This window comes from Pteronotus mesoamericanus, unplaced genomic scaffold (genome assembly GCF_021234165.1).
Source record: "Pteronotus mesoamericanus isolate MK-2021 breed Mesoamerican mustached bat unplaced genomic scaffold, CSHL_Meso_final contig_657, whole genome shotgun sequence".
Taxonomy (NCBI): domain Eukaryota; kingdom Metazoa; phylum Chordata; class Mammalia; order Chiroptera; family Mormoopidae; genus Pteronotus; species Pteronotus mesoamericanus.
The window spans coordinates 9,410,611-9,423,163 of record NW_026555229.1 but is presented as its reverse complement, the minus strand read 5'-3'; the positions used below and the strand labels follow the sequence as shown (position 1 = coordinate 9,423,163).

Genomic DNA, 12,553 nt, shown 5'->3' with positions numbered 1-12,553 from the left:
AAGAACAAGGGTAGCTTTTCTAAGACCCTTAAGAGGAAGGATGACCTCCCAAAAGTTAAAACAGTAATTAGGAATTTTTCTAAGACAGTGAGAGAAATGGCCAGAGGCACAGTAAGAGCGCACATAGAGAACAGTAGCCAGAACCAGGTTATCACAGGACTTTTCTTCTCTTGCTGGTTGGATTGAAAGAGAGTCCTAGTTTTTAAAGAAAGCATTGGATGAGGTTTTGCTAGTCAATGTCTCTGCCTGTGTGTTATGTGTGATATATAGTATTATATATGTGTGTGATATATAATATATATATTATATGTGTGTATATGATTATATAATAATAATATTATATATATATTGCTATGGGATACATACTATAAAATATATCATGTACTCCATGCTACAGATACACAATGAAATACATATAGCTCCTGCTTTTAAGAAACTTACATTCCCAGGTAGAATATAAAACTACCCACATTACACAGAAAATATAATTAAATTAAAATTGAAGGAAAAAATATATATATTTTCAAATATGAGATAGACTCTAGCCATAGAAGCCAAAAGGAAAATGGTGAGATATTGGAATGTTGTTTGTGAAACGCATGATACAGTGAAGTCATTCTTAGAATTCTCTTTAGAGGACTCATGTCTTAGAAATTATACATATTTAAAGACATACTGGACTCAGCTGAATGAGGGGGATATTCTAGGGTTTTATCTAGAGATGGTGGAGATGTGTGGGGTTCTTCCCGAAGGGAGTACAAAGGTGGAAGCCACTTTCCAAGGTCTCTACTGACACAAGCAATTGAAGGAACCAAGTTAAAATACTCAGGATTGGAGTTTTATTCATGCTGCCCTTGCTGCCAAATAAAATGCACATTAAATCTAAAAATAGAAAAGATTTACAATTAGTACTTTTTTTTCCTCTTGAGCAGCCTGGCTACCCTTTCAGCAGAATGTATAATTTCATTCCTGGAGTCAAGCCACAGTGCATGTGGTCCAGGAAGGGGCAGTTGCTACAGGAGAGGCTGAGAGGCTCAAGACACAGAATATTAGTCATTTAATCTGCTGGGTTATTGTATTTTATTTGACAGCTGGTTAATTTTCCCCATGATGCTAGAGACACAGTGAAGGCCAGATTTACCTGGCTCAGTGAACACTATGCATCTTTGCAGTTGTGCTGGAGAAGATGCCCCAAGATGTAACCCTTCGTGTCCCAGCACTTTAAATGGCACTGCCCATGATCACTGTGGCAGAGTGGGGGGCCCTGGAAGAGGTAGGCCCTCTGGGCTGTGGCCCCAACTCGGCCACTTACAGTGAGCAGTACTTAGTATTGACTTTGCTGTAAAATGGGTTCATACAGGTAATATGATTGCAGGTGCACTTCCTAAAAGATTGAAAAAGAAAATGAACATTAGACTCCACATCTATTTTAGGTGCTCTGCATGGTGTAGTGTTGGTATAATATCACTATAGCAAGGAGCATTTAATCCATCTGGGGAGAGAAGATTAAATGCATATGAGTTCACCAATAGTCTAAGAGGCCAGAAAAAGCAGTATCCTCGTTCACATGTAATAGAGGCTCAATCAATACAGCTGGATTGATTATATGAAATTGGCAGCCCAGAGTTCAGGAGATGAGGATCTTATGAAATGATTTCACCTGGACCTTAATGAATATGTTGTATTTTTTTAGGGGAGCATATTTACACAAGAGGAAGGTCATAAGCAATAACACAAAGTTGGAAAAATCATGTTTACAGGATGTGAATTTGTCTCTGGCTGAAACTGAAATTTGGTAAAGCTAATTATATCCTTCTGGAATAGACTCTTGATTACTTTTGACTCTCTCTTGACCTCTTGGTTGTTAGGCAAAATCATTTTTTTTTCCTAATTAGGCACCTTTTGAAAATTTTGGTCAGTGGAATGGCGTGTTCAGACCTATAAATCCTCTGGTAGAAATATAATGATGAAATGTGATACTGAAAGGTTATAAGCAAGAAGACTAGTTAGGATAGCATAGTTGTCCTGTTCTGGACCCAAAAATTCTCTTTTGTGACCAGAGACCAAATGAATTCTATCATTCAGGAGCTGAATGAAGCCTTAACAGTCTTTGTTCTGTAGAAGTTCATGAATCTTCCCAAAGAGAAAACCCACCCATTGGTATCACTTTATTTAGTGATTGGAATAAAGCCTTCCTTCCATGAATTTGGTAGGGTTCTCATTGTTGAGGGTGCTCTCTTGAGACGAGCAGGTGGGCAGATTTCTGCTAACCTCTCTGTTCCTCCAGGACAGAATGAAGGAGAAATCAGGCTGGAAGAAAAAGTATGGATAACCTGCAAGTAGGGGTTGGAGAAGAACTCTGTATCACAGGGCTCAAATCACAGAATGAGGAGTGGGGCTGTAGCCATCAGATGAGCCATTAGCTAATGGGGTTGGCTGGAAGTCAAGTTGAGAGGGTCTGTGGCCACTCGGGTGGATCAGTGATATGGAAATAATAGCTGGCAATTACCCATGAATCAGGGAGCTTTTAACACTAATGAGATGTCTCTATGAGCACCAAGGAGGGCCCTGTGCTGGTGCTGGCAGACCAATGACTATATTTGCCCAGGAAAAGGTACATTTATTCTTTCATGTAAGGATTATGCATCAGTTTTTCTGTGACAGCTGCCACAAAACTCCCAGCTATGAGCTTAGCCTCGGTGCTAGCTGGCTCTGCTGGATGCTGTTTCACATCAGCCTATGGTGGACAGAATTTTCAGGCAAAAGGCACTGTCTCTTAGGAAGTATTGTGTTTAGGCGGCCGCTCCTTCAGAACTCAGCTGTGAACGGAATCCCGCTCTCTTCTTTCTCCTCGCGTGCGGTCCCTGGTGTCTTTTTCAGGCATCCCCTCGCTCTTTTGAATACACAGCCACCTTCATTTCCCCCTTATCTTCCTGCCAGTACTTTTCCCTCCTTCAATGAATGAGACCTTTAAAGCCCTGAAGACAGAGTCTGGATCTCTGGCTTCCAGTTGGAGCCCATATGGGCACCGGTGTTCTGCTCTGGTTGCATTTCATCTCTAATGCCTGCATACCCCGTGGAGGCTTTTCGATGTGAACATTTTAAGATACTCAAAGAGTCTAGTTGAGGAGATTGTCCTTTCTGGCCTAAGATAGAGTTTTTCTGGCCACTGCTTCCTTGCAAAGCTAAGTTTCAAAAAAAGAAAAAAAAAAGCTTTTTACCAGGGAGAAATATGTACAGCCAAATACCCTCAGAATCTCTAAAACTGGGATATTTTGATGTTGTAGTCTTTTTTCTTAGAGAAAGAAGCCTCTCTGTGGTATTCAGTGTCTAGGAGGTTGCCAAGAGGTAAATATTGTCTTCAATTGGCACGTGGCTCTCCACGCCTTTTTTCCCTTTGAAGTTCTCGAAGAAGTAGTCTGATTGCCTAGGACACTCGGTTGGGGACTTAATGCAGAAATAAGAGCTGGGTTCCTTGGCCTCTGAAGGTTCACTGCCAGGCTGTGCCTTTGGAAAGCCCTGGAAACTCCAGAAAAATAGACATTATGGAAAGTTTATATCCAATGGGAAGAGGGACAATGGTCACGTAAAGTCGTGCTGCTTATACCTCTTACAACAAAGCCCCAAAAAGCAGTGAGTCACCGTGGGCCCTGTGAAGAACTCCATGGCGTTTATTCATTATAGGAGCACCAAAACCTTGCTTTCCTTTATTTATGTCTGTCCTTTCTCATTTCTGCACTTAAGCAGTAGACAAAGCAAACATTCTGCTTGTTCTTTTGGTTTCTTTGCATTAGGAAACCAAGCAAGTAGGAGGAGGGAGGTACAGTTCACCTCATTGCCAGCCTCCCTCACTTTCTTGCCTCAGTATAGAAAACCACCCAGGGCAGGCTTCACAGCAGGCTGAGACTACCAGATCACATCTTTATTTTAATTTGGCAGAGAAGTTGTGTACAAACTGTGCTCTAAAACATTGCCTCCAACGGCATCTCTCAGTCTGTCTTAAACACCTCACTAAACATGATGTGTTGGGAAACATTTGAAACAAAATGCAGATGTGATGGAAAGGAAAAAAAATAGGAGTAAAGTATGAGAATATACATATACTTCAGCTTCGCTGGCCATCCTGGGGCCCGGAGCTCCTGGCTGTGCTGTCGGGGGTTGGTTTTCCTGGAGGAGTGTTTTATAAAGGCAGTGGGGAGGGGTCTGCCATGTTGTGAAACCAATAAGCACACTGCTGGGGACTCAGGCTAGTGAGTAGCTTGGGAGGAGAGGCCTGTGATCTGCTTATCCAGGCTGGCAAGTCCTCCTGGGTGCTCCGCAGAAGGGCCTGTGCCCCCTGACCCTAAGCAGGGTGGACCACTCTGCTCCGGTCGGGTGCCACATGCTGCTTCCACCGCACTTACGGGAGTGGAGGTCCGTCTAGGCCATGGCCGCAGCTCCTACTCGGGCGATCGTGAACTCTGAGCACAGTGGCTGGGTCTGAGCTGTGGGACACGGGACCGCAGGTGTAGAAGAGGGGGATATTGGTGAACTCCAGGCTGCTGTTCTGGCCACTGGGACACTCCTCCAGTGCCGTCAGCCCTTTAGATTTTGGGGGGGAAAGTGATCCTGTTTTGTTTGAAATGTGTCATTTTCTGAAGTGTTTAGAAAATTTGAAACAGAAAGGGTGCAGGAAAAATAAAGCTCATCTGCTGCCTTGTGTTAGTCCCCAAATCACTTTTTTTTCTTTTCCTTCTGTCTTTCACATCATCTTTATTTTTCTCCTGTTCATGGGTCTGTCTCTTTTACTGCTGGAGACGTTAACTTGTTTTGTGATTTAAAAAAAAAATACATCCAAATGAGTGACTGTTTCTGTCCAGGAAGTACAAAACTTCTAAGGCATTTTGGTGGGCCCCACTTGCTTTTGTAGCAGTTCTGGAATATTCACAGGTTTATATTCTCACTGGTTTTAGAGCCCTTGGGGTCAGCAGTAGGAATACCAACAGGGATCTGCATGAGTCTTCATCTCCTCTGTCTTCCAAAGAAACACAGTTTATGAAGGAAAGAAATCTTAACACTTGCTTAACCGTCAATATTTTGGTACATAGGGTAAGATACACATAAAAGTAGAGCATGGTCCTAAGGGGAAAAGCACGTTTTGATAAGGGGTCTCTCTGCACACATAACTGAAACCCTGAATGTTAACAGTAGGCATTCTCGGCACAAGTAAAGGCTGACTTTGAATTTCAATCATATATTGATAGAAAAGGATAATTATACTGCCAATGTTTTGATAGCAAATGAAATAGAATTTTAGTAATGTGCGTAAAAGTAAATTTTTAAAAAAGAACTACTTTTAGGTCTCACCTACTCTCTACCAGTGCTAAATTTTATTTAAAAAGTTTCATATTCATTCTTTAAAAAAATATCGTCTCTTTTTTTCCTTTTTAATATTTCCTTCCCCCACCCTCACCATTGCTTATCACAACTGCTTGGAATGTGGGCATTTCCTGGGAAATAGTGACTACTTTATAGGGGAATAGGTGCCAGTATTTTCCAAAATTCAGTTGTACTGATTACTCACCACTGAAAGTGAATACAGCAAGCTAGGTAAGAGCATCAACTCTCTACTCTCTCAGGCCCATTCCAGGCCGTACTAATGGCTATGTTACTATGTGACTCTTAGCAGGTCTCTTAATTTAATTTTTAAAAATATTTTATTTATTTATTTTTAGATAGAAGGGAAAGGAGAGAAATATCAATGTGTGGTTGCTTTTCACACGCCCCTTACTGGGGACCTGGCCCACAGCCCAGGCATGTGCCCTGACTGGAAATCGAACCAGTGACCCTTTGGTTCACAGGCTGGCGCTCAATCCACTGAGCCATACCAGCCAGGGCAAATTTTGTAGTTTCTCCAACTGTAAAGTGAAAGGAACAATAACAGCACCTGCCTCATAGGTCTGTTTGAGAATGCTGAGATAACATATGTAAAACACTTAACACTGAGTCTGGTGCATAGCAAGCACAGATTCTGCACAATGTATTATTCAAAGACCTGAGAGATAGATGACCTCGTGTGGTGTCACTGAATTTAGATACAAGGCTGCCTTAGCAGTAGTTCAGTGTCTTTTTACCCCCTGAAGTTGTAATGCAGGCACTTTACTCAGTGCCTGAATGCCTTCTTAGTCAATCACTAAAAGGTGCCATGAAACTAAAATGAATGGGGCAAGGAAGATAGGCAATGCTCACAAAATATTATTGATCATAATAACAGTAACACATTAAATATTAAAGCATTCAATATGTGTCTTTGTGGTAACTCCGTTTGTTTTTTAATAGACCTAGCAGCCCCTTAATGTCAAAGGGCAAATTGAAATAAAAGATAAATGGATCCTTGAAATTCAAACCCCCGGGGATATTCAAATGATTTCTGCATAAGCACAAACACTTAGGAAACTGATATCTACCTAATGCCATCACGTTTCCCCAAGGCACTACATTAAGTAAAAAGGCACTCAGTTATTTATAAGGAATATGTTGAGCATTGCATACCATGCTGGTTTGGCAGGATTTCCACGTGCTTGAAATTTCCCAATGTCAGGGCTGATTTCTAATTTCATGAATATATACATAATTTAAGTATCCAAATACAAAACTAGCAATTAGAGTGGAAATTGGGGAGCTTGCTGAATATCAACCCCAATGTTTGTTTATAAAACAAATTTTCAAGCTGAAATGCCCTCATATGCAAACAAGGAAGGCCTGCTGTTCACTTTAGATACCTTGTTTAACCAATTTGTATCATTATTTTTCAATTGCTACCTTGGACAGTTTGATCTACCTATTCCTAATGATTTGAATGAAATGAGCTGCAAAAACAGGGAAAAATGGCCATTTTAAAAGGAGTCATTGGGATTCTGGTTTAGACAGGCACAGTTATGCTCTTTGGTAGCCATTGTAGCTTTAAAATAGAGTTGCATTTTTGCTTGTGCAACTTTTTAGCCAGTTCTTTTGATCCTGCCTATCCACCAATATTTGTCTGAATAGATTAATTAGATGCCTCCTTAGTTCAGGTACTAGTGGAAAAATGTGGAGGCCATTTGACCTCGTAAGAGAGTATGGACCTCTTTTTTAAATGAGCTTAAGGGATACCCAGAAAAAGGCATATCTCTAAGGGTGGCCCTTTACAAATCTAGAAATGCTCAGGTTTTCTTGCGAAGAGCGGTCGCAACCAAGGATGGTGTCAAGGAGAGGAATGGTTTTGGGGGAAGGAAAAAATAGACATATTTTGTATAGTTGATGCTATTGTTTTTACCTTTTTTTAAAAATTAAAATTATCATCTTGCCAACCTCCTATCTTCATTATAGTAGGATATTCTAAGTCCAGATTACATGGCACAGTGTTAAAAGGTTCCAAGCCCCAGCCAGGATCCCAAAGCTGGCAAGAGGAAGAGAAACCCAAAGTCAGGTACCCTCCTAAAATTGACAGGTCCCTTAACTGAACTACGCAATTCGTATAAAATATTATCAGATGAAAAGACACAAACACAGATCTCCAAGGGGCTCACTCTCCCGACTCGCTGAACTCCACTGCCTCCCTTGCTGATCTAACTTTCAGATCTAATGAGAAAATATCCCAGAACAAGAAGGCCTGTGACCCGAGCCAGAGAGGCTCCCCTGCTCTGGAAAGGGCCATGCTGAGCAGCCATCCACCTCAGAGGCTGGGATGTGGAAACGGTGTCTAAGATCCTCCCTTGCTTCTGGGATGTCTGGAGGGAAAAAGCAACCACAGCTGTATTTCTCTGCCATCCCGTTTCTCCCTCCCGCAGTGTCTGAAGGCGGTGATTGGTAGCAGAATGGGCTGGGGTGGGGGCAAAGAACAAGCAATGACTATTTGCTCTGTAGCAAGCACTGTACTTAGATTTTTCACATCAGCCAACTTTATTCTTATACTGAACATAAGATGTACCATTATGCCTGTTTAACAGTTGGGAAGTCCGAGGCTGAGAGGGGTTAAGGAAGTTTCTCCAGGTAGCATATCAAGCAGTGGCAGAGCTAGGGGTCTAATCCGAGCTTCACTGTCTTCACACCCGCTCCTTGCAGCACTAACACACTGACCTCCCTAGAAGAGCCATTGAGATGCTGTTTTTCTTTCCGTTAATTGCCCTTTTTTCCCCCTTTTTATTTCACCATGTCCTTCCTGCCCAACCTACCATGAGACCTGTCCCCTCTGACAGATGCCATGGTGCCTGTTTAAAGAGCTGAGTTTCACAACAGAAGGACCATGATCGAGGCTGGAGAGGGAGGGAGCGGGAGGGACCTGCGAGCAAGAGGGAAATGGCTGCTGGCTGGCTGCCAGGCCCCCAGCTGCCCCTTGCGACTCAGCACAGCAGCTGAGATGCCTTGGGAGACACCGGTGCTGTGACCCCGGTGCCCCTGCTCCCCCAGCCTTGTCCCAGCTCCATCCGGGGGATCTGTATGCAAATGTTCCCCCTGCCCCAGGCAAAATGACAGGAGCTCTCAGAACTGACCCTCTCTTCTGCTCTTCATTGGGTCAGATATTTTTTAATTAGGTTTAGTTTTGCTTGTTTGTTTATTTTTAAAATATTATTCCCTTTTCTTCTCACACCCAGGGGACCTCACTAACTCAGACATCCCTGGCCCGTGGCGGTCACCCTCTCACTGATATCTTTCCTCCATTCCATCCTCACATTGCTAATGCATATCTTACTGAGACACCGTTCCAATTACGTTCCAGTGGACAGTTTTGTCCTTCTGCTTATTTTGTCTCTGAAAACTGCTTAACTGCTTCATCTATGCCTTTAAATAATGGTATGATCATACGGGGTTTATGATGTGGATTCTTACCTTAGCTACTAATTATTTTATCTATCTTGTATTTATTTCTCCATTTATATTAGAGAACATTTAAGGCCAAGATTCCATCTCATAATTGTCTGTCCTCTGCACTTCCAGACCACGGTGCCAGGGAAGTGTTCATAAATGGACCTGGACCACCGTCTCATAGTGACCCTTCCTTCCCAGCTAACCCCAGTTCCAGATTTCTAATGCCCCAAGCCTGACTCACAGTGCCAAACACAGTGGGACATGTGACAGACTTCAGTGACAATTGGGGAATGGCTGATGACACATTTGATACACCTAGGCTGGGGACAGATTGATGGAGCCAGTGATAAGTCCTCACCCCACTCGCTCTTGCCTTCTGACCCCTGAGATATTTGGGTGCAGTCTACATTCGCCCCCACCAGCTCAGGTAGGATGGCATCCCTCCAACCTGCCCCCAGGCACCGGTGGTAGCCTCTCTTCTTGCTTCACTTTTCCGTACGCGCCTCAGCCAACAGTAATGCCACTCGGAGCTTTGCTGCTCTCTTGATTTGCTCAGACTGACCTGTTTGCCCTGGAACGCTGTTCCTTCACATCTTCACATTGAGAAATTTTAGCTGTGCTCTCTAAGCCTACCAGGAAGGCTTTGGCAGGTTCCCAACTCTTCCTCTCTGGCATCTGAACATAATGTTACTATGCATTGTCTGTGATATGTCCTGATAAGCTAGCTTTTTCTTTGAGGAACTTTGTATATCTGGTGGGGGTGGGAGGGTTGGTCTGGAGTGGCCACCATGGTTTTCTCATTATCTACCCTTGTACCCACCAGCCAGGAAAAAGATTCATGTCAGCATGTAGTGAAGTTTCATGAGACTATTTTAGGTACCACAGACTGCAGTTTCCCCTTGGAGTGAGCTCTGGCCTTTTCCTGTGCTGTGGACCAGAGCATCTTCCTGAAGATCATGGGTTTCTCTGGGCAGATTGGCTTTCTTCCTGTGGAAGAAAGAGCTTGATATTTGCTATGCCTCAGGCCTGGCATTAGGGATTCATTTGAAGTCCTGAAGGTACCATCTCTTTCTGGCTAAAAAGAATGCAGTAACTTCAGTGAGCAGTGGAGAATCATGAGGTGGATGAGAGATTTGTACCCAGGCCACCCCCAAGGCTGTGTTAGGATGAGGCAAATAAAACAGAACTGGCAGGGTTTTCTGTCAGCCTTTTCAAGAAGTGCAATTTGCAGGCCCCCTGCCTCTGCAGTGTTAAGGGCAGAGAAGCAAAAAGGAGGGAGCAGGCAACCTTGAAAAGAGCGGACAGCAGGAAGTGTTCCGCCAGCGCAGAAGCCTCTCAAGGATCCAGTGAGAAGGAGACCTAGGAACCTGCCTCCTGACTGGGAAAGTCACCACAGGGAACTTTGTGGTGAACCGCTTCCCATCCCATCAACTGAAAACTTAAAACATGTTGTCATTTTTACCTTCTATGGAATTGTGTCCTTGGACCGATTTCCTGGCTGCAAATGAAAATGCCTAATGGGGGCCTATGTAACAATCTGAAAAGAGGGGTTGATTGATCCAATTTAGGAATATTGAGAAGACTTTTCAGGGACCGTGACGACTGCAAGATTTCACAGCAACATAAGGAAACTGAATTTCTCCTTAAAGAAGGAGGGTGCTCTTCCAGGGATTCAGTCAAATGTGAGTGGTAAGAAGATGGAAAATGCAAGTCGGAAACAGCGGCTTTCAGACCCCCTTTTCGCACCCCATCTTAATCTGCTGTAGGTTAGAAATCCTGGGCAAAGCTGATGGATCTCTTTCCCTACCCCAGTTAGCATCCTTCTTTTTGCTTCCTTGAACCCTGTGACCCTCTCCCTCCTAAGGGTCGCCCCAGAGATGATTGAACAATTGATTAAAAGCTCATTACAGCCCTGGCTGGGTGGTTCAGTTGGTTGGAGCTTTGCCCTGAACCCTAAAAATAGGTCGTGGTTTTGATCCACAGTCAGGAAACATAACTAAGTTGTGGGCTTGATCCCCACTTGGGGCCAGTATGGGAGGCAACCAGTCAATGTTTCTCTCTCACATCGATGTGTCTGTCTGTCTGTCTCTCCCTGCCCCCTTCCTCTCACTCTAAAATTAATAAATATTTCCTTGGGTAAGGATTTTAAAAAAGCTCATAACAAAACTAACCTTGACAATTAACTGTATCTTTTCTCTGTATTCTTCTTAATGCAGATAAAGACAGATGACAAGAAAACAAGCCAATGTGAAAGAGAGGAAGGGAGGAAGGAGGGGGGAGGGAGGGATGGAGGAAGGAAAGGAGGGAGGAAAGGAAGAAAGAACTATTCAGGAGAGGAGCATGGCAGGGAGAAGAGTTGACAGCTCCAGACCAGAATGACGACAGAGAGGAGGTTTAGGCCCTGAGGCTGCTAATAGGTCTTGACCATAGCTGAGCATCAAGTCTGAGCTCATTGAGTTCCACTTACGGAGGCAGGGAAGTGGCACCCGATAGTTTAGAATGATTTTAGGCAGAAAGGATTTTCTGCCTTGAATCTTTCCCCCCTCCCTTTATGAGCTTTCTACTCCTTCAATCTCCCCATCAATAGTTTGTACTAGTGTTAGGAAAACAAAAACAAAATGCAAACCACTCCTCGAATGACAGGTTCGCAGGTGGACGTTTTTCTCCTGAAACTGGTTGAGTTCCTCTCGTCCTCCCCACAGTCCTCTGTAGGCTCAGGAGGTGACACACAGTGATGATAGTTCTCAGCTCTGTGTTCTAACAGTCCTAGAAAGAGGAGTCAGAGACATACAGAGAGGGACTGAATCTTCTCCAGGTGCTGCCGACGCCACAACCATTATTAAAGGACATTGACTCTTTTTAACGCAAAGCCTCCCACTGTGGCCGAGACAGCAAGGCTTTGATACTGTTCCCTGCTCAGTGGAGAGTTTTGCTGTCAGACTCTGCAGGTTTAATTAACACATTAACTGGAATGACTGAGTCATTTTCTCCTTTTCTTGGTAGAGCACCAGGCTGGACAATTAACTTCTTAGGGAGCAAATCTTTGAAGTGGTAGGTGGAGGATACAGAGCTTTGTCCAAGGGTGAATGAATATGCACGAACTGCTTGCTGCAAACCCTTGGGAGTTTCAAAGGTGCTGATATATATATAAGCCTGTGCAGATCAATTTAAAAAGACATAGAAGGGGAAAAAATACACACTCACACAGATGCAGACACCCAACGATTCTTCACGGAGACAAATTCCGCATGGGCGCAGGGATGGTCATCACTTGGTGCAGCCCTATGAGCTCCCAGAGTTTATATATGATTTTCAGCATTTATGTGAATCGGCCTTCACACAAAATTATTTTACACTGTCCCAATGCTGTTGCATTGGCATAAATTTTTGTATACAGATATAGATATTATTATATATTTATATTATTTTATATATATATAGTTTTTATTTATTTGGTTTTTGTTTATTTAGGTGTAGGCCTCTAGTTATTGATCTATGGAAGTACAGCATATTCCTCTGATAAATTATCTTTTTCCATCCATTGTGAAACCAGTGACTGTACTAGATACACTCATCACTAAGGGATTTGCATGGTGCAAAATCTGTACTTTTTTCCCCTTTATCATCTTCTATGTGCTATAGACACTGTGTAGATAGAGAGTGATGGGATTCCTGACATATAAAATCTTTGCGACCTCCCATCAAAGACATAGGTTGCAGTCTCAGA

The 12,553-nt window shown here is 43.2% G+C and overlaps 1 protein-coding gene across 2 annotated transcripts in view; it reads left to right on the top strand.

Annotated features, from left to right (window-relative positions):
• The window catches only part of SORCS1 (sortilin related VPS10 domain containing receptor 1), a 470,882-nt gene that overhangs the window by 296,816 nt on the left and 161,513 nt on the right, over nt 1–12,553 (top strand). The window lies entirely within an intron of this gene.